We start from the raw sequence: 26,701 nt of genomic DNA on the forward strand, positions 1-26,701 counted from the left end.
AGGAAATGGTCTTTTACTTGTCCACATCTGAGGGACCGAGGGCTGGCTATTGTGCTTAGACGGGGTTGATAAGGGTGTCCCCGGCAAACTGCCGGTCTGTGAGGAAGATGCAGGCGGACATGTTAGGTTGCCTTGATCCAAAGGTGGTGCTATCGATGTCGGACAGCGCTCAACACCAGCTGGTGTTACCACCTCCAAAGAAAATGATGACCTGCCAATCACGCTGGCTGTTGCGGGTAAAGAGGTGGCAGGTCTGCGCCCCAAAACAGGTGTGACTGCTGTCCCCCCAGTCACAGAGGATGAAGAGGCCGCAGATGCACAAGATATGGCAGACGTTGGTTGGCCCGGCCGGCTAGGCCGCATTGTAGCACACTGAGCTTCCCACTGCAACTTATGCTTCATGTCCATGTGCCGGTTCATGCATGAAGTACTCAAACTATGTATTTTTTGGCCTCTACTTAGCTTTTGCTGACAAATGTTACAGATAACACGAGTTGGGTCATCTTTATCGATCTGAAAAAATGCCCAGGCTATGCAAGGCTTAGCACCCATGTGACCTGAAGAGCCACCACGACTTGTGGTGAGAGGCAGAGTTGTGTTTGAGGATGCAGTTGTTGACGTGCTTCCAGTACTACGTCTCTGTCCAGGAAGGCGCAACCTGACCTCGACGTCACTAGCATCTTCCTCCACCTCCTCTGCTGACCTCATCTCTTGGCTGACTGTGGGTTGACAGTAAGTGGGATCTCCAACCTCATCATCATCACCCTGTGCGTTATCACACCCGTCGTCCTCAGAGCCAACCTGTTCCTGCCCTGACAAAAAACGAAAGTTGTCGCTCCAATCAGGTATTTGAGTCTTATCATCGTCTTCCTCATTGTCTCCACCAACAGGAGTTACAGTTTGGGAATGAGGGTCTACATTATGGTCAGAACCTTCTGCGTCTGGTCCTGGATCCGACTCATAAAGATTCTGGGTATCAGTGCAGATCATTTCCTCGTCTGGATTCACAGAAGCGCTGGAGTCGACCTCTGATTCCCAGGCTATAGTATGAGTAAACAGCTCTGCAGACTCAACCATCTGTTCTACCTCATACTCAGACGGGCAGCTGGAGATTTGGGAGCTGTGAGGAAGCAAGTGCGATTTGGGTGACACCTTTGAGGACTGGAGTATTTGTGATGTTGAAGTTGATGTGGAGGAGAGCCCACTTAAAGGAGCACTTGATATCCGTTGAAGCACTTGCTGTTTTTGTGCCTCATCTGGAATTTGTAGCGATTGGCGTGGCCGTAAGAAAGGGATCTTATCACATTGTCCGCTAAAAGAAGTAGACATTTTAGTTTGGCTGGAAGATGGTCTTTCTTCTGCAGATGTTACTGTTGCTTTAACACCTACCCCACGGACACAACCTTTTTTCCCCTTCCCAACACGCCTATTCCCCTTTCCACCAGCAGCAGGCCTTTTTCCACTCATTTTGGTGGTTAACTAATTAACAACTCTGGAGTTGTTTGCACAAAAAAACAATGGATGGGAACCGAGCAGAGCTGAGTGGCCAAACTGTGGTATTAGGCCAAAACTATTGGCTGGGTTAGATGCAGAAAAAAAATTATATTCAATTTGCAACCTGATGGAGGTCAGTATAGATGGACTAATAGAGAAAGTCCCACACACTGCTAGAAGCCCAATATTTTTTCAGAGCTAGATGCAGAAAAAAATATATTCAGTTTGCAACCTGATGGAGGTCTGTATAGATGGATTAATAGAACAAGTCCCACACACAGCTAGAAGCCCAATATTTTTTCAGAGGTAGATGCAGAAAAAAATATATTCAGTTTGCAACCTGATGGAGGTCAGTATAGATGGACTAATACAACAAGTCCCACACACAGCTAGAAGCCCAATATTTTTTCAGAGGTAGATGCAGAAAAAAATATATTCAGTTTGCAACCTGATGGAGGTCTGTATAGATGGATTAATAGAACAAGTCCCACACACAGCTAGAAGCCCAATATTTTTTCAGAGGTAGATGCAGAAAAAAATATATTCAGTTTGCAACCTGATGGAGGTCAGTATAGATGGACTAATACAACAAGTCCCACACACAGCTAGAAGCCCAATATTTTTTCAGAGGGAGATGCAGAAAAAAATATATTCAGTTTGAAACCTGATGGAGGTCTGTATAGATGGATTAATAGAACAAGTCCCACACACAGCTAGAAGCCCAATATTTTTTCAGAGGTAGATGCAGAAAAGAATATATTCAATTTGCAACCTGATGGAGGTCTGTATAGATGGATTAATAGAACAAGTCCCACACACAGCTAGAAGCCCAATATTTTTTCAGAGGTAGATGCAGAAAAGAATATATTCAATTTGCAACCTGATGGAGGTCTGTATAGATGGATTAATAGAACAAGTCCCACACACAGCTAGAAGCCCAATATTTTTTCAGAGGTAGATGCAGAAAAATATATATATTCAGTTTGCAACCTGATGGAGGTCTGTATAGATGGACTAATAGAACAAGTCCCACACACAGCTAGAAGCCCAATATTTTTTCAGAGGTAGATGCAGAAAAAAATATATTCAGTTTGCAACCTGATGGATGTCTGTATAGATGGATTAATAGAACAAGTCCCACACACAGCTAGAAGTCCAATATTTTTTCAGAGGTAGATGCAGAAAAAAATATATTCAGTTTGCAACCTGATGGAGGTCAGTATAGATGGACTAATACAACAAGTCCCACACACAGCTAGAAGCCCAATATTTTTTCAGAGGTAGATGCAGAAAAAAATATATTCAGTTTGCAACCTGATGGAGGTCTGTATAGATGGACTAATACAACAAGTCCCACACACAGCTAGAAGCCCAATATTTTTTCAGAGGTAGATGCAGAAAAAAATATATTCAGTTTGCAACCTGATGGAGGTCAGTATAGATGGACTAATACAACAAGTCCCACACACAGCTAGAAGCCCAATATTTTTTCAGAGCTAGATGCAGAAAAAAATTATATTCAATTTGCAACCTGATGGAGGTCAGTATAGATGGACTAATAGAATGATGCTATGCCCAAAAGATTTTACTTCACTAGGTGCAGTAAAAAAATTGCTATTCTATACACAGGTGGTATATCTTGCAACACAGATAGGCTACTCCACTGACTAACACACTCTGCAATAGGCCAAAAAGGATTAGCTTTGCTAGATTCAGCCAAATGCTGTGAAAAAAACTTGCACAGCACTGGCACAGACCTGCCTGGCAAAAACTGATAGGAACTGATGTAACCTAGTCCTGAAAAGGACTCCAATTACAATTAGTCTTTACTCCCACAATCTATCTATTTAAGAGCAGAGACCTGCCTGATAAAAGTCGTAGGAAATGCTGTAACCTAGTCCTTAAAAGGACTGCAATCACAACTATTCCCTACTCCCAAGCTATCTGTAGATTTGTGCGAAAATTGGCTTGAAATTAACAAGGTATAGCGCACACAGCAACAGCGGTGCCGTCTAACACGCAGCTGCAGCAGTGAGAAAATAGTGGCGACGGGGAAAATGGCTTGGTCTTATAGGGCAAGGACATGTGACATACACTGCCAATGACACATGCCCTTGCTTGTGTGAAAAAAAGCACTTCGCTCCGTGTGTGCGCTGCTGATAGGCTGACAGATTGCACCTCCCCACTGTAAATGCGGGAAAGAGAAAAAAAAAATGGAGATCTTCATTGTTCCTGCAGAGATCCATCCCCTGCCCCTCCCCCCACCCCGCTGTACACTCAAACTGCGTATTAACATTAATTTTCATCATTACTGAGAAAAAATCCAGTTATGATTTTGGTGCACGAACAGTTATCGAACATAACCTCGAACAGCCGAATTTTTCTCAAATTGTTCGTGTTCGCCGAACGGCTCGAACACCGCCCAAAACAGCTCGAATTTGAGATTGGCGAACAGTTCGAGTAGAACAACGCTCATCTCTAGTGGAAACAAGCTGGACTTTTGATTTGTCTGATGTAAGTCTGTTTCTTTTTAACTTTTTCTACCAGTGTGAATAAACACTGAGCTTGAACTGAATACCTGGATGTGCCTCTTTACTGTGTCCCTGTCATTGCCTACCAGAGCGAATCCCCACAATACATAGAAAGATAATAGATAGAAAGAAACAAAATAGAATTAATTTGGTACAAGTCTGAGGAAATTGTAATTGCAAGACTTTTGGGCCCAATTGATCAAGACCAGCGTTGTGCTGGAGACAGACACTCTTGATTCATGATTCTGAGTGCGCCTCACCAAAAATCCTACTCCATTTCCTATGCCAAGCCCCATTTTGCCTCACCTCTTTTCAGCCCACTTTGTTGGAGCTTGGCAAAAATGGCATAAGAATGTCTAAAATTGCAAACATTTAGTTCATCCACAAGTTGCGCCAAAATTATGCGACTTTTCAATGATTTTACACAAGAATAATGGCGTAAAAGTTTTAAAGAATTGAACCCTAGGTTTTAGCCACAAACCAGCATTATTCAACATCCAAAATGAGAAAGTGTTGTCTCTGACGCGCCCCCTGGGCCTGTGCTGTGCAGGGGGATACCCGGAGCCGGATCGCTGGGGGTTGTAGTCCTCCGTGGCGGTGACGCGATCCGTGCCCAGGGCGGTCAAACCAGTGGCAGTCTTAAGCAATAACAATGTCCGACTACGCCACCCGTGGATTGCGGTCAGTGGGGACCGCCGCTGCGCTGCAGACCGCTGAGGCTGATGTACTTTGCGCAGCCGAGTATGGAATAACTCCCCACGGGAGAAGTATTGTCTCAGGGCAGCTAGTGTGGAAGATGGGAGTGATGGTGTGAGCGTCCCAGTAGTGATGGTGCTGGTGCGGTGATGAAACACAGAGACGTGTGGTGCAGTTCAGGGTCTTTACTGATGGTATAAAGCAGACCCTCCCGGGAGTACTGGTTAGCAGTAGGGGCCTGGTCAGTCTGTAAGCAAGTAGGAACTCCCCTGGCCAGGTGGAGTTGTAGGCCTCCCCGACTATCTGCACTCTTTCCTGGCTACCTTGCTCTATGCGGGTAGAAGTAGCCCACGTCCCTGAGTATACCGTGTGGTGCTCACCTGTATGGCCGGTGACTTGGGGCCTTCCGTTAGCCTCCGCTTCACGATGGTGGTGCTGGTCCCTTGCTTGTGACCATGCCTTCGGGTTTCTAAGGCCAGAGGACATGGAATCCCCTGCCGGTTGGATTCTGCTGCTGGAACTAGATGTCCCCACAGCCTCGGACTCCGTGTCCGGGTTTAGTGTCTTCAGCCAAGGCGAGCTTTCTAGCTTCCAGCCTCTGGCACTAGCTCCTGCTCCTACAGAGCTACTGTTGTCACTTTCCCTGTGTCTGCTGTCCTCCAGACCGGACTGTGTCTCTGTCTGGGACTTCACTCCAGGCTCTGACTAACTTAATCCCGCCCCAGACCCGGTTTATAAGGGCAGATTCCTCCCCTCCCAGGTCTGGGTGGGCCGTGTTGCATGCTTAGGGATCCTGACCAGAGAAACCTCCCACTTGCTCTCAGACATAATATTTCTATTACTGTGGTTAACCAGACCCCTGGGGTGCCACATCTCCCCGCCCTGTCCTCCAATGATTTAATTCCTTCTTCTGGCTCCAATCTTCTCTTTCATCAGGCACTGATTAGGTCTAAAGTGAAGTCTTGATATCGCAGGGTGATGAACAGCATACAAACAGGTGTAGTCCAGCTACACCTTGGATGAGGCTTTCAATGGTTCTCAGAATGGAAATGCCACTTCTGCCCCTTCTGGCCAAAGACTGAATAATAAATAGAAGATTTTCCAGCTGATTCGTGATTACAATATTTCAAAAACTTTTATTCCATATCATAATGATTGACACTCACAATGATCCAAGCATGCTGTAGCTTTCTACGTGTTTCAGCCATGATTAAAGGAGTTAATGGCTTGCCAGGAACTGAAGCAGTCCATTTAGTGGTGAATTAGCCTTGAATTGCCCCATATGGAGCTCTGGGGTAAGTTTAGAGATACTTTGCACAAACTACAAAGGCTTATGGCATAGTATAAATTAGATAAGAAAGTGGTCAAACCCTTTAACAATGAAATAAACATATGTTAAAACACAGCATTTCTTCTTAATTATGCCAGACATACATTTCACAGGCAAGGAGCCATACACCTTTACTTTTATGTTGACTTTGAACTTGTGTTCTTCTTTGGTTGATCAACACAGACTATTGTTCGTATAAACCTGAATGATGATCACTAGTGATGAGCGAGCATGCTCGCTACTGCTCAGTGCTCGCCCAAGCATTTCACTGCTCGAGATGCTCGGCGCTCGCCGAGTATTTCCGAGTTGCTCGGGCGGGAACTCGGGTCCCCTCCCTGCATGTTTGGCTCTCTTTAGAGAGCCAATGAACATGCAGGGATTGTCTGCCATGCACTGTAATGCCGTAGCCATGTTGGTTGTGGGCATTACAGTGATTGGCTGGCCGCACAGTGCCATCAGGTCTATATAAGACCTGGCGCCGCCATGCTCGTCACAGTCACTCCCGATCAGACAGTGTAGGGAGAGGTGCTGCTGTGTCAGGGAGAGATTTGATCATGTATTAAGCTGTGTAGGGAGAAAAACCGTACATTACACATATCCATCTTAACAAACAGTCCTTCTGAGGACTAGTCCATCTGCAGAGATATCAGGCAGGCAGGGTATATAAGCAGGCAGGGTATAAAGCAGACTGCAGTGCATATAGCACTAGAGACTCCATTCCAATTCTGCCTTCTGCTGCTGTTAGATATGTCTGTACAAAGGCCCTGGTCTCAGGGGCCAGGAATACTTTTCTTTGGATCTTAATACTCATTATTTGCTTTAAAAGCAATCCAGAGAACACGTTTTTTCTGCACCATTTGCTTTTTGGCACTGCAGAATACAGCCAGGTCCTTTCCATATTAGAGCGCTAGAAATCCAGCTATTTAAAACTCTGTTTTCTCTGTCAAACGGATCACATATACATTGTCAGAAAATACTGCCATTTCTGGCTTCCATTAAAAATTTCCTTTAGTGTGTCATTGAAGCAATTCACCACAGTTTGCTGTTCAAACTACTTACCTACAGGCCAGGTATTTAAAACTGCGTTTTCTCCATCACACAGATGACATATACGTTGTCAAAAAATACTGCCATTTCTGGCCTCCATTAAAAATTTCTTCCAGTGTGCCAGTGAAGCAATTCACAGCAGTTTGCTGGTCAAACTACATACATACAGGCCAGGTATTTAAAACTCTGTTTTCTCCATCACACGGATCACATATACGTTGTCAGAAAATACTGCCATTTCTGGCCTCCATTAAAAATTTCTTTCAGTGTGCCAGTGAAGCAATTCACACCAGTTTGCTGGTCAAACTACTTACCTACAAGCCAGGTATTTAAAACTCTGTTTTCTCTATCACATGGATCACATATAAGTTCGCTCCAAGCTCAGTCATTTGTAGTGAGCATGGAACATACTGTCCTCCATTTAAAATGGGCAAGGCACGTGGCAAGGAACGGGGAACTGGGCGTGATGGTAATGGTGCATGCAGAGGCCGAGGACAAGGCCGTGGGCAAGACGAAATTGTACCACAACAAACACCCACAACAAACACTCACATCTTCTCGCCTGACCTTCCTGTCCCAATTTCTAGGGGACCGCAGAACACCACTATTGAACCCAGAGCAGTGTCAAAAGGTATTTGGTTGGATAGCGGATAATGCTTCCTGTCGTGAGTTGGACCGATATTCCTCACCCTGATCCTCCTTCCTCCCACCATGCCGAGTACGCAGAGACAACTGATCCCATACTTGGACACTCTGAAGAGCTGTTCACTTTTCCATTAATAGATTCGGGCCTCTCGCCCGGTCCACTTGGAGCAGGGCAAGAGGAGATCGCGTGTAGCGATGCCCAAATATTTGAGCAGCCAAGCATCATCTCATCTCAACGTGGATTGGGTGACAATGAGGAAATGGAGGAGGAGGAGGAAGGACAGGAGCTAGTTTCATGCACTATAGACGGTATTACCTGTACAGCTGTCATACTGTCTGTTCAGCGTGGATGGCCAGAGGACAGAGAGGAGGAGGAGGAGGAGGAGGAGAGGATGGTCAGTCATCCTCTTGGTGAGGACACGGAAGTCTTGCCTGTTAGTAGTCTGGCACGCATGGCTGAGTTTATGTTACACTGCCTTTCCCATAACCCTCGCGTTCTCAAAATTTTGGGTGACAGTCATTACTGGCTGGTGACACTTCTATACCCACGCTACTAGGAGAACTTTTTATCTCTTATTCCTGAGGCAGACAGGTCTACAAAAATGGGTCTGTACCAGAAGGCCCTTGTTGCGGAACAATTAAAAAAATTCCCGTCTGAAAACGCTGGTGGCAGAGGGCACACTTCGTTGGACAACCAAGGAGTACAGGTGAGAGAGACACAACTTCAATCCAGCAGAGGCAGGGGAACACTGTCAAAGTTCTGGGAGAGTTTTCTCAGACCCTCCCATCGCACAGGCCCTGATGCGCAGGGTAATCTCACAAGGAGTTCAAAGTTTGGGAAGATGCTGAGGGAGTAAATTGCTGACCGTACCAACGTCCTTCGTGATTCATCTGTGCCTTATAATTATTGGGTATCCAAGCTGGATATGTGGAATGAACTGGCTCTGTACGCCTTGGAAGTCCTGGCCTGCCCTGCCGCCAGCGTTTTATCAGAGCGGGTTTTTAGTGTCGCTGGTGGAATTATAACTGATAAGCGCATCTGCCTGTCAACTGAAAATGCTGACAGGCTGACACTTATAAGAATGAACAAGGGCTGGATTGGGCCAGACTTCTCAACACCACCGAATGATAGCAGCGTAACATAAACTCAAATCCAGGGTCTTTTCTTGGGAGGTGTATTCCCATGCACCTTTTCACATCTAGACATGGGTATACGCTTCCTGATTTTGTCTATTTGCTCTTGTCCTTATCCTTCTCCTCATCCTCCACCACCATATCACCAGGGTGACCGTGGTCGGTGATGCAACACCCACATCATTTTTTTAAAGGGTGTTTATGATGCAAGTAAAAAAAAAATTTTATACAGTATGTTCATGTATACCCCTCAGGGGTAAATGTTTGTCAGCCCATACACTTAGTGCATGGGTATTACAAGTATAGGAGGCCCGCTCCTTTCTAATGGGAACATTTTTTTATGAGGCCCTCCTCCACGTCTCTTCCAAGGGGTATTGAAGTGCATCCAAATTTTTAGCAGCCCTTGCATTCACTGCATGGGCCAACACTATGGGAGACTCTCTCCTTTCTAAAGGGAAATTTGTCGCTACTGTGGCCCTGCTCTATGTGTCTTTAAATTCATAGTGCAGTTTTTCCTAAAATTGGTCAGCCGTTGGACTCACTGCATACCCTATAACAGTATAGCAGACCCACTCCTTTCTAATGGGAACATGTCGTACCTTGTTACAGTGGCCCTGCTCCATGTGTCTCTAAATTCTTAGTGGGGTTTTTCCTAAAATTGGTCAGCCGTTGGACTCACTGCATACGCTATAACTGTATAGCCGACCCTCTCCTTTCTTATGGGAACATGTCGTACTTGTTACTGTGGCCCTGCTCTATGTGTCTTTAAATTCTTAGTGGTGTTTTTACTAAAATTGGTCAGCCGTTGGGCTCACTGCATACCCTATAACTGTATAGCAGACCCTCTCCTTTCTTATGGGAACATGTGGTACCTTGTTACTGTGGCCCTGCTCCGTGTGTCTTTAAATTCTTAGTGGGGTTTTTCCTAAAATTGGTCAGCCGTTGGACTCACTGCATACCCTATAACTGTATAGCAGACCCTCTCCTTTCTAATGGGAACATGTCATACCTTGTTACTGTGGCCCTGCTCTATGTGTCTTTAAATTCTTAGTGGGGTTTTTCCCAAATTTTGGCAGCCCTTGCTGTCACAGCATGGGCATTACCACAATAGGAGACCCGCTCCTTTATAATGGGAACATTTTTTTTACTGAGACCCTCCTCTATGTCTCTTCAAAAGGGTATTGGGTTGCGTTCAAATTTTTTGTAGCCCTTGCAGTCACTGGATACGCAATACCAGTATAGGAGACCCACTTGTTAATAATGGGAACAACAAAGCATAGCCGGCTGATGGCTCTCTAACAATAGCTAGGGCCGACTGCAGGCCTTTTAAGAATAGTAAGGGCCTTCTGATGTCCCTATAAAAATAGGCTCTATGACTTTCAGAGTCCCTCCATCATAAATAAAAAAGGATGTGTCTGATGATGTGTCACACACAACATTGCCAGATAAGGTTGTAAAATGTTAAAATGACATTTCCCGGTGAATGCATTTGTCTTAAAAAATAACGTAAAAAAAAACAAAACAATAGGATCCTTCTTTAGTATGAAAAAACAGTGTCACCAATTTAACCTCAATGTAATCACATTGTTCAGCTCATGCACCTCCTTCTCCATCTCCAAAATGACCACATCAGTCACAAGCTGACAGCACTGCAGCACTGCCATGGCCAAGCGGCAACAGGCTGTGCAGAAAATAACATGCTTAATGCTTAATTGACAAGCCGCCCAGCGCTGCAGAGTTGTTGAAAGCTGTAAAACAGCAGCCTGATCTGTGGCTCTCACCGCTAAACATACAGCCAGGCATGGTCGTGTGTGACAATGGGCGGAACCTGGTGACGGAGAAATGACAGCCGGGAAAGATATGGTTTCCCTCTATGCCAGTCCTTTCACCAAGCTAAAGAATATGACTGTGGGGAAATACAACTCCCACTGAGAAGCTGTTTCAGATTGAAAAACATTGTGTCCACCAGAGGATTTGATTCTGAGGGCTAACCTTTCTCCCCCGCTCAAGAGCCCCATAGCAGCTGCAAAGTTAGCGCTATCATGAACTCTCCTGAGGTAGAAGCCAAGGCACACCAGAGGATTCTCTGGTGGGACCGTCCAACCCTGCCGAGAAGCAGCCCTTGCTAAGAAAAGTGTGTGGGAAGGTTCCCGGACACTCTATGGCTGCTTTTTTACTGAGGAGGAAACACATGCAAACACGGGGAGAACATACAAAGTTCTTGCAGATGTTGTCCTTGCTGGGATTTGAACCCAGGATCCCAGCGCTGCAAGGCTTCAGTGCTAACCACTGATCCAATGTGCTGCCTTTCACCCTCTAATATCTAACAGGCTACTGCCATTCTATCTTCTGTTCCTTTGTGAGAAAATGTATTTGGGCAGCCACTCAGTCTACCAAATAAAATTCCTGAGAAGGAAATTGGGGATGGCTTCGCTACTGGTACTGGGGGCAGTGCTAATACCATGGCGTTGTACCATAGTTTGCTGGAAATATTCCAGGCTGGTAGGAGGCAAGCAAATTCCCACAGAAAGGTACCAGCAGTAATGTTCAGGCTACATTTCAAGTGCAAGCAGCTTTAGAGGACTTCCTGGGAGAAATGACACGCAGGGTAGATACGGTTTCCCCCTATGCCAGTCCTTTCACCAAGCTAAATACAACTCTTAGCAAAAAAAAGTTGTGGATTGGCTCCGTACCATCCCTGGCCACATTCACCTGTCCACGTGTTTGTGGTTAGGCGGTCCTTCCCAGTAAGTGCACTGGGGAGGGCTCAGGTAATGTTGTGGGACCCGTGCTTGTGGAAGGCGGAGGCGATACCGGGAAATATAGTGGCGGCTGGGGACCGAGTATGGACACCCGGCCACCGCCGGCATGAGGTTATGAAAAGCTTTTGCCTCCACGAGCCTTAAAGGCCACATTTCAAGTGCAAGCAGCTGTCAAAAATTTGGCAGTATAGTATTGCAGCCTGTGGGTGGGTGAGTGGCTGCCTGCATACTTGTGCTTGCATTCCAAGGAATGGGGTAGGGACAACTGAACGCTGCACTGGGACGAGGATGTGGCTGGTGATTGTTGCAAGTCTGCAATGACAGGTGCATGGCGGGAGGCATCTTTGCATGAGCCAAGGATCACTTATGGTGGGCACACTTTTAGCCAGTGACCTGGGAGTCAGAGATGCTTCCAGAGGTCTTCCCCATGCTGTTCCCATGTCTTTTCAGCACTGTATGCATGTGTCTGATGATGTGTCACACACCACATGGCCAGATAAGGTTGTAAAATGTTAAAATGACATTTCTTGGTGAATGCATTTGTCTTGGTTGAAAGCAATGTAAAAGTGCAAAAACGCATCAAAAATGCTACGTGTGAACATAGCCCAAGGTGTGGAGGAGTATTTTTGTTTTTGGTTATTTATTTTGCCTTATATACAAGTCATCTTCCTGGAAAGGATGTTCCTTAACATATTTCCTAGGAAAATCCATTTTGGTTTTGTTTTTGTATGTTTTATCGTGAGTCCGTAAAAGTGGCATAATACTCTCACAACGTTGTTGACAGCAGTGATCTGAGTGTCAGAGATGCTTCCAGGGGTCTTCCCCATGCTGTTCCCATGTCATTTGAGCATTGTTCCCATCGATTTGGGCAATTTTTAGGCCCTCTGCAGACCGCTGGGGGGAGCTGCCTGAAAAATGCTCGAGTTTCCCATAGACTTACATTGGACTCATTGCTCGGGTCGAGCACCCGAGTATTCCAATTTGCTCGACCAGAGCAACGAGTACCCGAGCATTTTAGTGCTCGCTCATCACTAATGATCACTTCGGTTGATATTTGGTAATTGATGAATGACTGTTATTCACATCTTATATCACCTCTTACAACATATCGTCTGCTAGTTTTGCAATACAGGGACCCTGAACATTTATGTATGCTAGATATGTTAAATACCATTGTAGGGTGTTTGCCCGTCAACATTGGGGGATGAGCTGTGGATACTCGAGCAATGTGAATTAATACCATGGTCCCTGACAATTGACCTGTGGATGTGTGCTTGAAAGGACAATTGTAAACTATGAAAGAGGGTCTCTGCATCTGTTCTGGGAGACTTTACAAAAAAACAGCCAAGACAGATTCTTCTGCACAGCAACCAGGACACACGGCTCCATCAAGAGGAATACAGATCTGCCCCATTTACTATCACTGAACTCTCAGAGACTTTATGAGGAAATCCATGTTGGGACAATCAGGTCACCTGGCCACATACCTCACTGCTCTATTCCTGTCAGGCCAGAAGGTTGAGACTCTGTAACTTGCACCATCTTGTGTATTTGCTGGGACTGTTCTATATGTTATTGTCTGTTTGGTGGTTCAATAAAGTATTGCCACACTGTTTTAGCCTCACCCTGTGTTTTCTGAGTAGTATGATGCCTACGGAAGACCCTGTGTCTTCACAACATATATACATACATTTAAAAAAATGATTTTCCCTGACACATTCGCAGCTGATAAATGTTCCTCTGGATGCATAGGTAAATATAATGGTCTTTCATGATTATACAAAAAAAGTATGATTTTAATTCATTATTTACCTCAAAGTAAACTAAAAATAGAATATTTTAGTTTGAAAATAGAAAAAAGAGAAATCTCCAAGGTTTTACCTTTATTCTCCATCTGATATTTGACATTCTTACTAAATGAAACATAAGCATTGACCTAAGATTATAATAAAGTCATGATTAAAACATCAGGACCAATTGTGTGTGTTCAAAGGGATTTCTGCACCTTCAGAGCAAGGGTTAGCCCTGACGATGATCCTTCAGTGACCAGATACATTTCAAAGCCATGCACAGCATTCTTTGCTAATACATTTCTTTTCCATTTATATTCAATAGCATTTTATTACGAAAGATAAATGGAGATAATGGTTGAATAAAGTACATTTTTCAACTTGAGGTCCAAATGTGAAATAAAATTACCCCATCAACTTATTGTGTCTAATGCTAAATGATCCCTTCAGTACTGCAGATCTGAAGTTAAAAATTAAGGTAGATATCATTTTAATTGTAATGTGTATTAGACACTAAACTCCATTTTCCATTGGTCCCAGAGAAATAGCATGGCCTTCTATTATAATCAGTATAAAATTACAAATTGAACTCTTCCCACAGTGGTCAATTTTAATTATTTTTCTTATACTTTTTCTTCCCATTTTCCAAGACTCATAACTTTTTGGCAGAGGAGGAGCAATAAGGGGAATGATGAATTAACCAGGACAACAAAGTTGAGGGTGGTTTGGAGAGGTGCAAATGTTAGATCAGTGGTCATAGATAAGGATGTTAGAGCAGTCTAGACGCGAGATCATGATGGCATGCAGCAATAGTTTTGTTGACTTGAAGCTGAGGAAAGAGCAGATTTGTGAAATGTTTTGATGTTGGAGATGGCAGGACGTTGTGAAGTCTTGACAGACAGGGCATAAATAAAGGTTACTCAGACCTTGGACTTGTGAGTTTGGAGATAGTGGAAAGCCATTAACTGTGATTGATAGGTCTAGGAGGCATGGTCAATTTCGATGGTGGAAACAATGAATTTGATAAGCATTTGAAAGTTTAAGATGAAGAAGCTATTTCTTGATAGTAGGGAGGTAACATTCTGGACCAGAGAGGTACAATTCTGTGCAAAAAGTCATCACATTTTATGAGCTGTCCCACACAAATGTATAGATGAAGAGAAGTAGGGTTTTAAAATGGTTGCCCACTTTCTCTTGTTAGTGCAGCTTTTCTAAAGCACTAAAGCATGGCCAGCACTTGGCCAGAACATGTGACCAGACCAGTCCATCAGCTCCTCTAATTGTAGAACAGCTCATATGGGAAAGTTGTTTTTCTATTGGAAGTGGTTGAGGACTGATCGGGTGACATGCTCCTCCACCAGTAGTTATTTTATGGACAGAAGTGCTGTGCGGTTTGTGAGAAAATCTGCATTGATAAAAGAAAGTGGCCGACCCCTATAAGGAAAAAACTATGAGGGTCACCAACAGGGTTTCACAAGGAGGTGTTGCATGGAAGATACTAGATGCTCAGTTAATGAAATATGAGAAGATCCAGCAGAGGGCAAAGGTTGTGATGCCAAGGATTGAAGGAGTTTGTTACAGGAGGGAGTAGTTGACTATGTTGAAAAAAGAAGACAGATCTAAAAGGAGCACAGATTAATGTCAATCGGCTTTAGCAGAGCGAAGACCAGAGACTTTGGTTAAGGAAGTTTGGTGGCAGAAGAAGCCAGAATGGAAGTTAGTCAAATATGTGTGTTTGATCAGAGATTATAGGATTAGTTCATGATGGACATGCCATTCAAGGAGTTAAGAGAAAGAGTAACCAGATAGGGTGATAGCTAGAAAAGGAGGACAAGTTGAGGGATTATTTTTTATGAATGGGTATGTTAATTGCATGTTTAAAAGGGTTTTCCGGTACTTTTAAACCATGTATTCAATTCATATTTAAGTTGTATTTTAGAAGATTTATTTTATTATCAAACAACTCCAGTACTGTAGGTCAATCCAAAATAATAATATTTTTTTATTTATATAGCGCCAACATAGAAAGGTTAATAAACCTGAAGCATAAGTGAAAGTAAAAGTGAGTTATTTTCTTTCTTAGGAAAATGTGTGCAGAATTAAGATGCGACTAAATGAAAAATGTAATTTTTCCATCTCAATTGTTTATTTTCATTGGTAAAGTGAGAATGATAACAAGTAATAATAATAAGTTTCTTAATCAGTTGACGATCAACTTTTTGGACAGCACCAGCCATAGCCTCTAAGACACTGTCCAGAAAGGTGACTGTCTTCATTCATGGTAAATCTCCCATTTAAGAAGGGCCCACACATTCTCAATAGGGTTTAGGTCAGGTGTGGAAAGGGCCATGTCATTATTATTTCACCTTTAAGGCCTTTACTGGCAGCTGAGCAGTGGAGACTTTGATGCTGTGATGGAGAATTGTCCTGCATAAACATCATGGTTTCTTGAAAAATACAAACTTTTTCCTGTACCACTGCTTGAAGAAAGTGTCTTATAAGAACTGGCAATAGGTTTGGGAGTTGATTTTGACCTTCAACCCAAGAAAGTTCAACTAGCTCATCTTTAATTATACCAGCCTATGCTAGTACCCCACCTCAACCTTGCTGGCATCTGAGTGATAGTGGAGGCTTGTGTTGGTTACTGACAAGACATGGGCCCATTAATCTGGTCTGTCAAGAGTTACTTTCATCTCATCAGTCCAAAAAAAACTTTGAAAAATTAAGGTCTAGAGACTCCTACCAAAACCCACTGAGAAGGTCATCATGATTAGGATAGATACGATACAATAGGTGAAAAGCTGGAAGACAATAACGCAATATAAAGTCTTAACAGGATAGAGGATATGAGAACAATAGGTGCCAGAATCTGCGCACCTGGCGGGGTTGTGTACCACAACACCAAAAAAGCTTAGTAGAACGGCTGCTGATCCAGGATACATACAATGTAAAGAAAAACCATGGAGGATGGATCTTTAATGGCGCTGCCGAAACACCAACAAGGCGTTGAAAACTAAAAAAATGCAGTTTTTAACACATCGCCTCCTGGATCTCCTTGTTCATCATATGGTGTCTTCGGCAGCTCAGTTAAAGATCAATCCTCCATGGTTTTTCTTTCCATGATTAGGAGATAGCCGCGCACAGCAGCTGTCTTTGTTCACATACAGAGTGGAGTATGGATGCAAAAAAAAGAATAAAACGTATGTTCCAGTTTGCTGAGCATCGGTGGTGTTCTTGGTCTCTGGACATACACCAATCTGCTTGCAGGGAAAACAACATCAAAATGAAAAAAAAAACCTTACCAAAGGTTTAGTTTCTCTTTAAAGGTTTGGCTTAGTAATAAAAGTATAACTATACAGCCACATTATCCTTTTCATACCATCTGTCTTTGTCAGCACGGACAACTATAGTTCTGACTCCATTATAGGAGCATTACAATGTGGCCTGACCTATCATTAATGCTCTGTAAACCAGTGAACTTCTCTGCTGATGCATGGAAATGTTATATTTCTGTAAATGAAGCTAGGACATTTGACTTGCTTCAAATTATCAATACCACTGCAGTTGTGCTAAACTGTGGAAGAACGGACTACGCTAAGAGTTTTATAGACTGGCGGAAGTCACCCAGGAGGTAGGATTCAATTTAAGTTTCTATTAAAGGTTAACAGATGTATATATTACAGATCATCACTGCAGAGTGAATTGAAAGGTTTGATGCAGTCTAGGCTAAATGAGAACTTCAATGGTTAAAATGTAACTTTCCAGCTACTAACAAAAAGTCGCAAGAACCCAGGCATAATGTTAGATGATTACAGAGTGCTAAATAGAGATGAGCAAAAAAATTTGAGTGGAATTGAATTCTACTTGAATTATACAAAAATCTGCATTCTCCAAAAAGCAGATTTTTTGTAATTCACTTACAAAACAGACCGCCATTTTTCGGCAGCTCACCTAATCGTGTGGGCATCACTATAATAGGGTATAAGCCAGCTACATTGCATTACACTGTGCTTTATGTTACAGTCTATTCTATAGCTGGCACAAAAGTCGGCGGCTTCCTTCAGCATGCCCATCACTGGGCACTCCACTTCTAGAGTTATTGTTTTGCCTGTTAAGGTCTTCACAGAAATTTGCATGCCACCTCTCAATCTGAGAACAAGATGTAAAGTGGATTTTTTCTAAATGTTATAGTCAGAGAAGGTGAGGCCATCTTCAAGTTGTTTACCAGCAAAAATCAATCTCTGCTGGTCAGGGGGAATTACGTCTTTGCCTTGGATCTTAGCCTTTATGTTCTCGATGGTGTCACTGGGTTCCACTTCTAGGGTAATTGTCTTGCCAGTCAGTGTCTTCTCAAAGATTTTCATGCCACCTCTTAAACGCAACTCCAAGTGAAGAGTGGATTCTTTTTTAATATTGTAGTCAGACAGAGTGCGGCCATCCTCAAGCTGTTTACCAGCAAAGATTAACCTCTGTTGGTCAGGGGGAATTCCTTCTTTATCACTGACATGTGCCTCCTGTGACAAGCACTCCAAATTCAGCTGTTGACTTCTAATTGGCCAGCGGTATGTATTGCAGTGCAGGGAGCTGGCTGGTCTCTGCTCTGTAATATATTTCAGATGAATGCGTGTCCTCAGATAAATATCCAGCTGAAAAAGGCACTGGCATCAGCGGGCCCCCCTCCCACAGAGGTAAGTCTCACTCTTTTTGACCATGATTGTTATGTCCCTGCATATAGCCAATGTCATTAAGAACTATCTTCAATGAAAAGAAAACCAAGAAGTTCTGGATGATGTGGCCTTCATGGAGCTCTCTGTCATCCAGTCTATGTAGTATCACATGAAGAGACAGAAGGATTTGCGACATCCACAGAAGATATGTGGTTAGTTCTCCAAGATGTTTGGAACAAAGTTCCTTCAAAAACTGTGTTTAAGTATACATAGAAGGATTGATAGTGTTTTGAAGGCAAAGGGCGATGACACAAGATATTGATTTGATTTAGATTTATCTTTTGTTCATTCACTTTGCACTTTGTTTATTTGTATCGATTAACTGTTAACACTTCTATTTGTGAAAGCATTCTTACTTTGCATCAATTTTCCCGCAACTGTATTGTGTAGATTAATTTTTTAGGAGTAAACACAGAAAGCTTTTTATTAGCATTAATAGCTTTTTACTAGCATTAAATAGGATGGTCTTAATAAATGTCCCCCACGGTGGTATATTTTTTTTATTTGATAAACATTGATAGATTTTTTTTTAATATTGTAGCTTAAAAAAAAGCTTACCTGGGTGGAGACTACGTGGAGATGCACACATTTCTTTTACATGATTTATATGAACAGTGCATCAAAATATGTGTGATTTAAAGGCAGCTCAAGCATGGGAGAATGGTAATAAACTAAATCTGTATTAACGAATCGATGAACTGCTGTCTCCACCAACAAAGACCAGGAATCAACTAGGAAATTGCATACAAAGTCTAAGCTTTGCGTATATTCTGCTATTTTGACTTGGCATCCAAAAATAGAGGAAATAGAGATGTCATCAATCATGAGATCAACCCCCATGTAGTGGTCAAAAGATTACTTTGTTGACTATGTCCTAGTCTTCCCAGCCAAAACAGGACATTTTTTGGGCTCTAGTATTTTGTATGGAAAATTGAGAATTTCGCAAAAAATCTTGAAATACTCAAATCTGCTGAAATACTCAATTTATGACACAAAGTATTAGAACACAAACTATTTCCAGCTTTCTGACCTACACCTTTGCTGTGTAGACTGGGACAAAGTCAGCAACGTCACATTTTTATCACTACATGGGGTTGATTTCTTGACAGATGACATTTCTATTTCTGGATGACAAAGACATGATAGCAGCAAATACAGAAAGTGAAGGCTCTATCTGAAGTTTCCCTGTAGCTTCCTGGTATTTGAAGGACAGATCAATACTCCATCTGTTCTTTAGTTTATTCTCACGTTCCCACCCAGGAGCTGCCTTTAAAGAGGACCTGTTTCCAATTTTGGTTTTTATTTTTTTACTGCTGCTCCCCTGATTATTCCGATTTTTTTGTTTCTAATCTGCCATGCGGTTCCAGAAGTTTTGACCTTTTTATTTTGTGCTACTTTTAATGGTCTTTATCAATGGGGCATTGTTCCCAAGATTCTGTGGGGGAGTTTCTTTAGGCTGCTTTGCATTATTACCCTATAAGCACCGCCTTCTTGTTAAAGACCATAAAACGTAACACTAAATAAAAAGGCCCATATCTTTGGAACCGCATGGTGAAGTAAAAAAACGAAATTCAGAATACTCAGGGGAGAAGCTGAAATAAAATGGGAACACAAACTGATCACTTTTGACCTGGTGACTGGAACTCTTTAAAGCAAACATACTTCGCTGCAGTGTTTACACAGACTATGCAATAAAAATGTGTGTATCTCCAACATGGTCACCCCACGATTCTTTTTTCATTTTTTTAAAGATTTATAAAATAAAAAAATATAGTGAAGGATATTAAACTGTTTACTTTATACTGGTCTTAATAAAAAGATGGCTGGTGTAAAATGCATTGCTTGGTCTGTGTGCACCTATAAATCATTCAACGCAGTGCACTATAATTACTGCCTCTTTTTGGCATTAAGTACAGTAAATTTGTATGGCCATGCATGGTCCCACCACCCTCTGCAGATCTCCACCTAACTTTTAAAATAAGACCAGGGGTAAAAGTCAATCATTTTTACATAAATAAAACATGTACCATAATTTGCTACATTTTTCTGTGAAAAAGTGGCTTAAATGCATTAATAAATCTCCCCCCATTATTTCTCTTTCTATGTTTACATTAAATATTTTTTTTTATATTTAGAAAATTGGTCCCCAAACAGTCGAGTACTGCTAAAAAAAGAAGAACAATACGGATAGGACTTACCCTTCCTGGGTCCATTTCTGGCCCCCTGCCACTTATCCCAGCTGTGTGTTTTGGCTGCAGTGATGACATCATGTTGACAGCACACTCACCGCTGCAATCAATCACTGAGCTCAGTGGCCCATGTAGATGGCTTGAGCTCAGATCAGTGATTGGCTGAAACAGTGATATGGGCTAATGACGTAACATCATCACTGCAGCCAAAACACAAAGACATAAGCAGTCATGGAAAGTCGGCTGGGAAAGTGAGTACTAATTGTTTTTTTTTAATTAAGTGAGGAATATGGTGGTTCAGAGTCCACGCGGCCCAAGGTTCAAAGATATGATCACACACAAAGGTGAAGCTTGAATGCAGGTTTATTTTCAAGGTTTTCAAACCTCTTCAATAGGACCAAACCACAATGATAACAGTTATCCTATCTTTAAACCTTGGGCAGCATGGACCCCTGACCACCATATTCCTCATTTATTGCAACGTATCTCCTTGGAGGTCCTGCTGCAGCCTTTACATGCTTCTATACCATCAGGTGAGCATACCTATAATATTTTATACCACTTGGTTATCAGATAAGACTCTATTTGCGCTTTTTGTCTCTCCAGTTTTACAATATGATTTTTTTTTTTTTTTGCTAATATCCAACCGTTTCGGGACCACTTTTTTAAAAGTGAAAAAATACTTTAAATATATGATACATCTGCTTTAACCTGGCCATACACAGCGGAGGATATATTTTCGAAGTGCATAGTAAGGCCACATTCACACCTTCAGTATTTGGTCAGTATTTTACATCAGTATTTCTAAGCCAAAACCAGGAGTGGAACAATCAGAGGAAAAGTATAATAGAAACACGTCACCACTTCTGTATTTTTCACCCACTCTTTGTTTTGGTTTACAAATGCTGAGGTTTAATACTGACCAAATACTGAAGGTGTGAACGTGGCCTTTGACTTTCAAAAATTAAATCCCTAATATTATAATGATTTAACTGTGGGTGCAATGCAAAAAATCTAATGTCATCTTTAACAATCTAATGTTGATACATTTTCGGATGTGATTTATTCCTTGGTCAGTAAATAATACATAATAACTAAACAGCAGATGATTTTGTTAACTGAGTGATACGTTTTTGGCTGCTTGTGTTAAGAGTTCAGCGATATACAGAATGCAGATAATACCACTTTATGGGAGAAGTGTATACAAAGAGTGATAAAATGAAACACATAGATAAGCAATGCAATAAAGAAAAAAAAGCCATCTTTTATAAGCCATTAACTACTGGAATTAACATCTGCTGTTTTCATTTCTTACTGCACGCAGAATTGTATCCGGCAATGCCACTTCATTAACTCCCTCCTTAGCGGGGGCATAAAAAGGTCAGATTAACTTAATTCTAAGGAAGGTAGTTTTCAATTACACTGTTAGTCAGCAAAAAAAGATGTCCTATTTTGTTTGTTAGTCTGTTAAGCCTGAGGAGGTGTTAAAAACTTACTATGACATTTACTCAAAGCAGGAAAAAAAAATCCTGCTGAGCTGTACTTCTTTGATGAACATGGTGCAAAACTGCAATATTTTGCATACCATCTGGAGATCCCAGGGGAAAGTCTACGGATATGTATGTAAAGCTATATTTCCAGGGTAGGGTTATTGCATAAGGTCAGTCTTTTTTTACGTAATATGAAACTAAATGATCTTACCAATGAGCAATGGAAAAATATAATACTATAGAAAACACAATCAGTGGATCATTCAGGATCATAATTTGGCTGACCCGCCAGGGGATTAAACGGCCTTTCTGTTGTCCCAAAATCTGATGCAATAATGGTCCTCAAAGATCCAGAAAACAAAATATATTGTGAAGGAAATAATTATTTGATCCCCTGCTGTTTTTGTAAGTTTGCCCACTGACAAAGACATGAGCAGTCTATAATTTTAAGGGTAGGTTAATTTTAACATTGAGAGATAGAATATCCCCCAGAAAAATAAAAAAATCACATTGTATAAATTAAATACATTTATTTGATTTTTGATGTGAGAAATAAGTATTTGATCCCTCTGGCAAACAGCACTTAATACTTGGTGGTAAAACCCTTGTTGGCAAGCACAGCAGTCAGGCGTTTTTTGTAGTTGATGATGAGGGTTGCTCACATGTCAGGAGGAATTTTGGTCCACTCCTCTTTGCAGATCATCTCTAAATCATTAAGATTTTGAGGCTGTCGCTTGGCAACTCGGAGCTTCAACTCCCTCCATAAGTTTTCTATGGGGTTAAGGTCTGGAGACTGGCTAAGCCACTCCATGACCTTAATGTGCTTCTTTTTGAGCCACTTCTTTGTTGCCTTGGCTGTAAGCTTTGGGTCAATGTCATTTTTAATATCCTGGCGGAGGGAAGGAGGTTGTCACTCAAGATTTTGCAGTACATGGCTCCATCCATTCTCCCATTGATGTGGTGAAGTATTTCTGTTCCCTTAGCAGAGAAACACCCCAAAACATAATGTTTCCACCTCCATGCTTGACAGTGGGGACGGTGTTCTTTGGGTAATAGACAGTATTTCTCTTCCTCCAAACACGGCGAGTTGAGTTAATGCCAAAGAGCTCAATTTTTGTCTCATCTGACCACAGCACCTTCTCCCAATAACACACAGAATCATCCAGGTATTCATTGGCAAACTTCAGACGGGCCTGCACATGTGCCTTCTTGAGCAGGGGGACCTTGCGGGCACTGCAGGATTGTAAACCTTTAAGGCGTAATGTGTTTCCAATGGTTTTCTTGGTGACTGTGGTCCCAGCTGCCTTGAGATCATTAACAAGTCCCCCCTGTGTATTTTTAGGCTGATTTCTCACCTTCCTCATGATCAAGGATACCCCACGAGGTGAGATTTTGCATGGTGCCCCAGGTCAATGTCGATTGACAGTCATTTTGTATTTCTTCCATTTTCTTACTATTGCACCAACAGTTGTCTCCTTCTCACCCAGCATCTTACTTATGGTTTTGTAGCCCATTCCAGCTTTGTGCAAGTCTATGGTCTTGTCCCTCTTTGGTCTTGCCCATGTTGTAGAGGTTAGAATCTGACTGATTAATTGAGTCTGTGGACAGGAGTCTTTTATACAGGTGACTATGTAAGACAGCTGTCTTTAATGCAGATAATGTGTTGATTAGGAGCGTCTAACTGGTCTGTAGGCGCCAGAACGCATAATGGTTTGTACGAGATCAAATACTTATTTCTCACTGCAAAATGCAAATAAATTTATCTAATTTATACAATGTGATTTTCTTAATTTTTTTTTGGATATGCCATCTCTCAATGTTAAAATTAACCTACCCTTAAAATTATAGACTATTCATGTCTTTCTCAGTGGGCAAACTTACAAAAACAGCAAGGGATCAAATAATTATTTCCTTCACTGTGTCCCCATTTGGACTAGTTTTAGAACCACTTATGATGATTTAATATTATTATTATTTGTAAATTTGCAAAATGCAGATTTATTAATTCTATCATGAGAAATATATGAGTCCACAGAAATTGTATAATTTGGACAGACAAGCTCCTTGAACGTGATTCTAAGGGCTCATTTAGAAGGTCAGCATATAAAGTGGACCTAAAACGTAACTTTTACTATTTAAGGTTAAAAATTGCGCCCTTCGATATAACATACAATGACATACACAACATGTCTAAAAGCATGCAATATAAATATAAACAGTGCTGCCCGTGTCACTGTTTAGGACAAGAATTCACAGTGGTCAAAATATAGGGCAACGACATATAAAGATGTCCTGGCTTATATATACAGCATGCGCCACAATATACGGCCTATTGGGCCCATTAATTCAACACTGTTGAATTACATTTTTTTGAAAATCTCTGCAAAACGATGCATTTTTTGCAGTGATTGCAAAAAAAAGCAACATAACTGCAACATATAAATGCAGCTGTGAAGAGATATTCCAGCTAAAAAAATATTCTGTGTCATGTAATAAATTGTAATAAATTGTGCAATTTACTAAATTTTCCCCAGAAAGATGCCACATTCATCCACTACGAGCTCCAGACACAAGTTCTGAAAGGTTCTCCTCCATTATGTGAATGACCCAAGACAGTGATTCATGTCTCAGAACTAGTGTTGAGCGAGCACTAAAATGCTCGGGTGCTCGAAGCTCGGGTCGAGCTCGCCGTGATACTCGGGTGCTCGACCCGAGCAACGAGCCCAATGTTAGTCTATGGGAGACTCGAGCCTTTTTGCGGTGGCACCCCAGGCAGTCTTTTAAAAGCCTAACAAGTGCCCAAAACGATAGTGACAGTGCTCAAATGACAAGGGGACAGCATGGGAATCGCCCCAGGAAGCATTTCTGACCCCCAGGTCACTGCTGTCAACAACGTGGTCAGAGGTATTAAGCCACTTTTACAGGCTCACAATAAAAGTTCAAAAACGAAAGTGAAACATTTTTCCTGTGAAATATGTTAAGAAACATCCTTTCCAGGGTAAAGACTTGTGTATAAGTTAAAATAAATGACCAAAAACAAAAATACTCCTCCACACCTTCGGCTATGTTCACAAGTAGCATTTTTTATGCGTTTTTGCACTTTTGTATTGCTTTCAACTATGACAAATGCATTCACCGTGAAATGTAATTTTAACATTTTACAACCTTATCTGGCCATGTGCTGTGTGACACATGCATAAAGTGCTGAAAAGACAAGGGAACAGCATGGGGAAGACCCCTGGTAGCATCTCTGACTCCCAGGTCACTGTCTAAAAGTGTGCCCATCATAAGTGATCCTTACCGCATCAGAAGATGCAGACTTGCAACTATCCCCATGCAAGTTCTAGTCCCAGGGCAGTGTTCAATTGTACCTCTCCCATTCCTTGCAATGCAAGCGAAAGTATGCAGCCTGCCACCCACCCACCCCCAGGCTGCAATACCATACTGCTTGCTTGCAATTTAAATTGGGCCTTTTAGGCATGTGGAGGCGGAATCTGGCCACCACGCCATGGCTGTGTTGGCGGCCTGGTATCCATACTCAGACCCCAGCCGCCTGGTGGCTGGGTGTCCCCGCTTGCTCCCCAGGCTCCAGGGGGTGGCCGGGTGTCCATACTCGGTCCCCAGCCACCCCTATTTGTCCCGGTAACCTTTCCCACACTTTTCTTAGCCTGGCCTGCTTTAGGGCAGCATTGGCCGAGCCCACCAGACTATCAGACTCCTCCGGTGGGCCCTGGCTTCTCCATCAGGGGAGTTGAGAGTGCCAAGGTGAGGAGCATGATGAGGATGATAGAAGTAAGCATCTGCTTTGTTTTGTTGTAATGCAAGCGCATGTATGTAGTAGCGGCTAGGCCTGAGGTGGTCAGCGTTTTGGCGCATATCCTACCTCCTCCGAGGATTGCTGGATGTTTTCCTGCTACTATCCAAGTTCTATGACTCCCGTTAAAACAAAGCTTCAGGTGATAAATGATGGATGAGGTAGTGGCAAAGGAGAAAGAGCAGGAGGAACAGGGACCATTCACATCAATATCAGGCCAGTCAACCAGATATGTCTTGTGGGATATGTTTCTGTAACAAAAGGAGCGGTTCGCCTACACAGTTATAGGGCATACAGTGAGTGCAATGCCTACCAAAAATTTTGAGCCACTCCAATGTCCCTTGGAAATGACATGGAGGTCAGAGGGCGTTAACTAAACCTTTTTTTCCATTTATAGCAACTGGGTCTCCCGTGCACTGTTGGCCTAAGCAGTGAATGGAAGGCTTTCCAAAAATTATGAGGAACTGCAATGCCCCTTACAAGAGCCATGTGTGGCACCCCAGGGGTCTGGTCACCACAGTAATAGAGATATTACGTCGGAGAGCAAGTGGGAGGTTTCCTGGTCAGGATCCCTTAAACATGCAACATCCTCCTGTCCCAATCCTGGGAGGGGAGAATTCTGCCCTTATAAACTGGATCTGGGGCGGGGTTGAGTGAGTCAGAGAACAGTCAGAATCAGAGTGAGAGCAAGGGAAAGTAACAGCAAGGAGCTCTGTAGGAGCTAGGAGCTAAAGACCAGGGGCTGGAAGCTGAGCAGAGCTCGCCCTGGCAGAAGACAATAGGAACCGGACACAGGAGTCCGAAGCTGTGAGGACTTATATATCCAGCAGCAGAAACCAGCCGGCAGGGGATTTCAGGTCCTCTGGCCACAGAAGCCCGGAGGCTCAGTCACAAGCAAGGGACCAGCACCGCCGTCGTGGAGCGGAGGCTAACAGAAGGCCCCAAGTCACCAGCCATACCGGTGAGCACTACACGGTACACTCAGGGACATGGACTACTTCTACCCGCTTACAGCAAGGTAGCCAGGAAGAGTGCAAACAGACGGGAAGGCC

The 26,701-nt window shown here is 42.6% G+C and overlaps 1 protein-coding gene and 1 pseudogene across 2 annotated transcripts in view; both read right to left on the reverse strand.

Moving 5' to 3' along the window:
- LOC141257835 (polyubiquitin-like) overlaps nucleotides 1-17,811 on the reverse strand; it is a 30,114-nt pseudogene extending 12,303 nt beyond the window's left edge.
- The window catches only part of SNTG2 (syntrophin gamma 2), a 1,024,184-nt gene that overhangs the window by 467,385 nt on the left and 530,098 nt on the right, over nucleotides 1-26,701 (reverse strand). The window lies entirely within an intron of this gene.

The sequence above is a fragment of the Phyllobates terribilis genome, unplaced genomic scaffold, assembly GCF_046119375.1.
Source record: "Phyllobates terribilis strain yellow unplaced genomic scaffold, ASM4611937v1 Scaffold_3__8_contigs__length_932513732, whole genome shotgun sequence".
In the NCBI taxonomy this organism is placed as follows: domain Eukaryota; kingdom Metazoa; phylum Chordata; class Amphibia; order Anura; family Dendrobatidae; genus Phyllobates; species Phyllobates terribilis.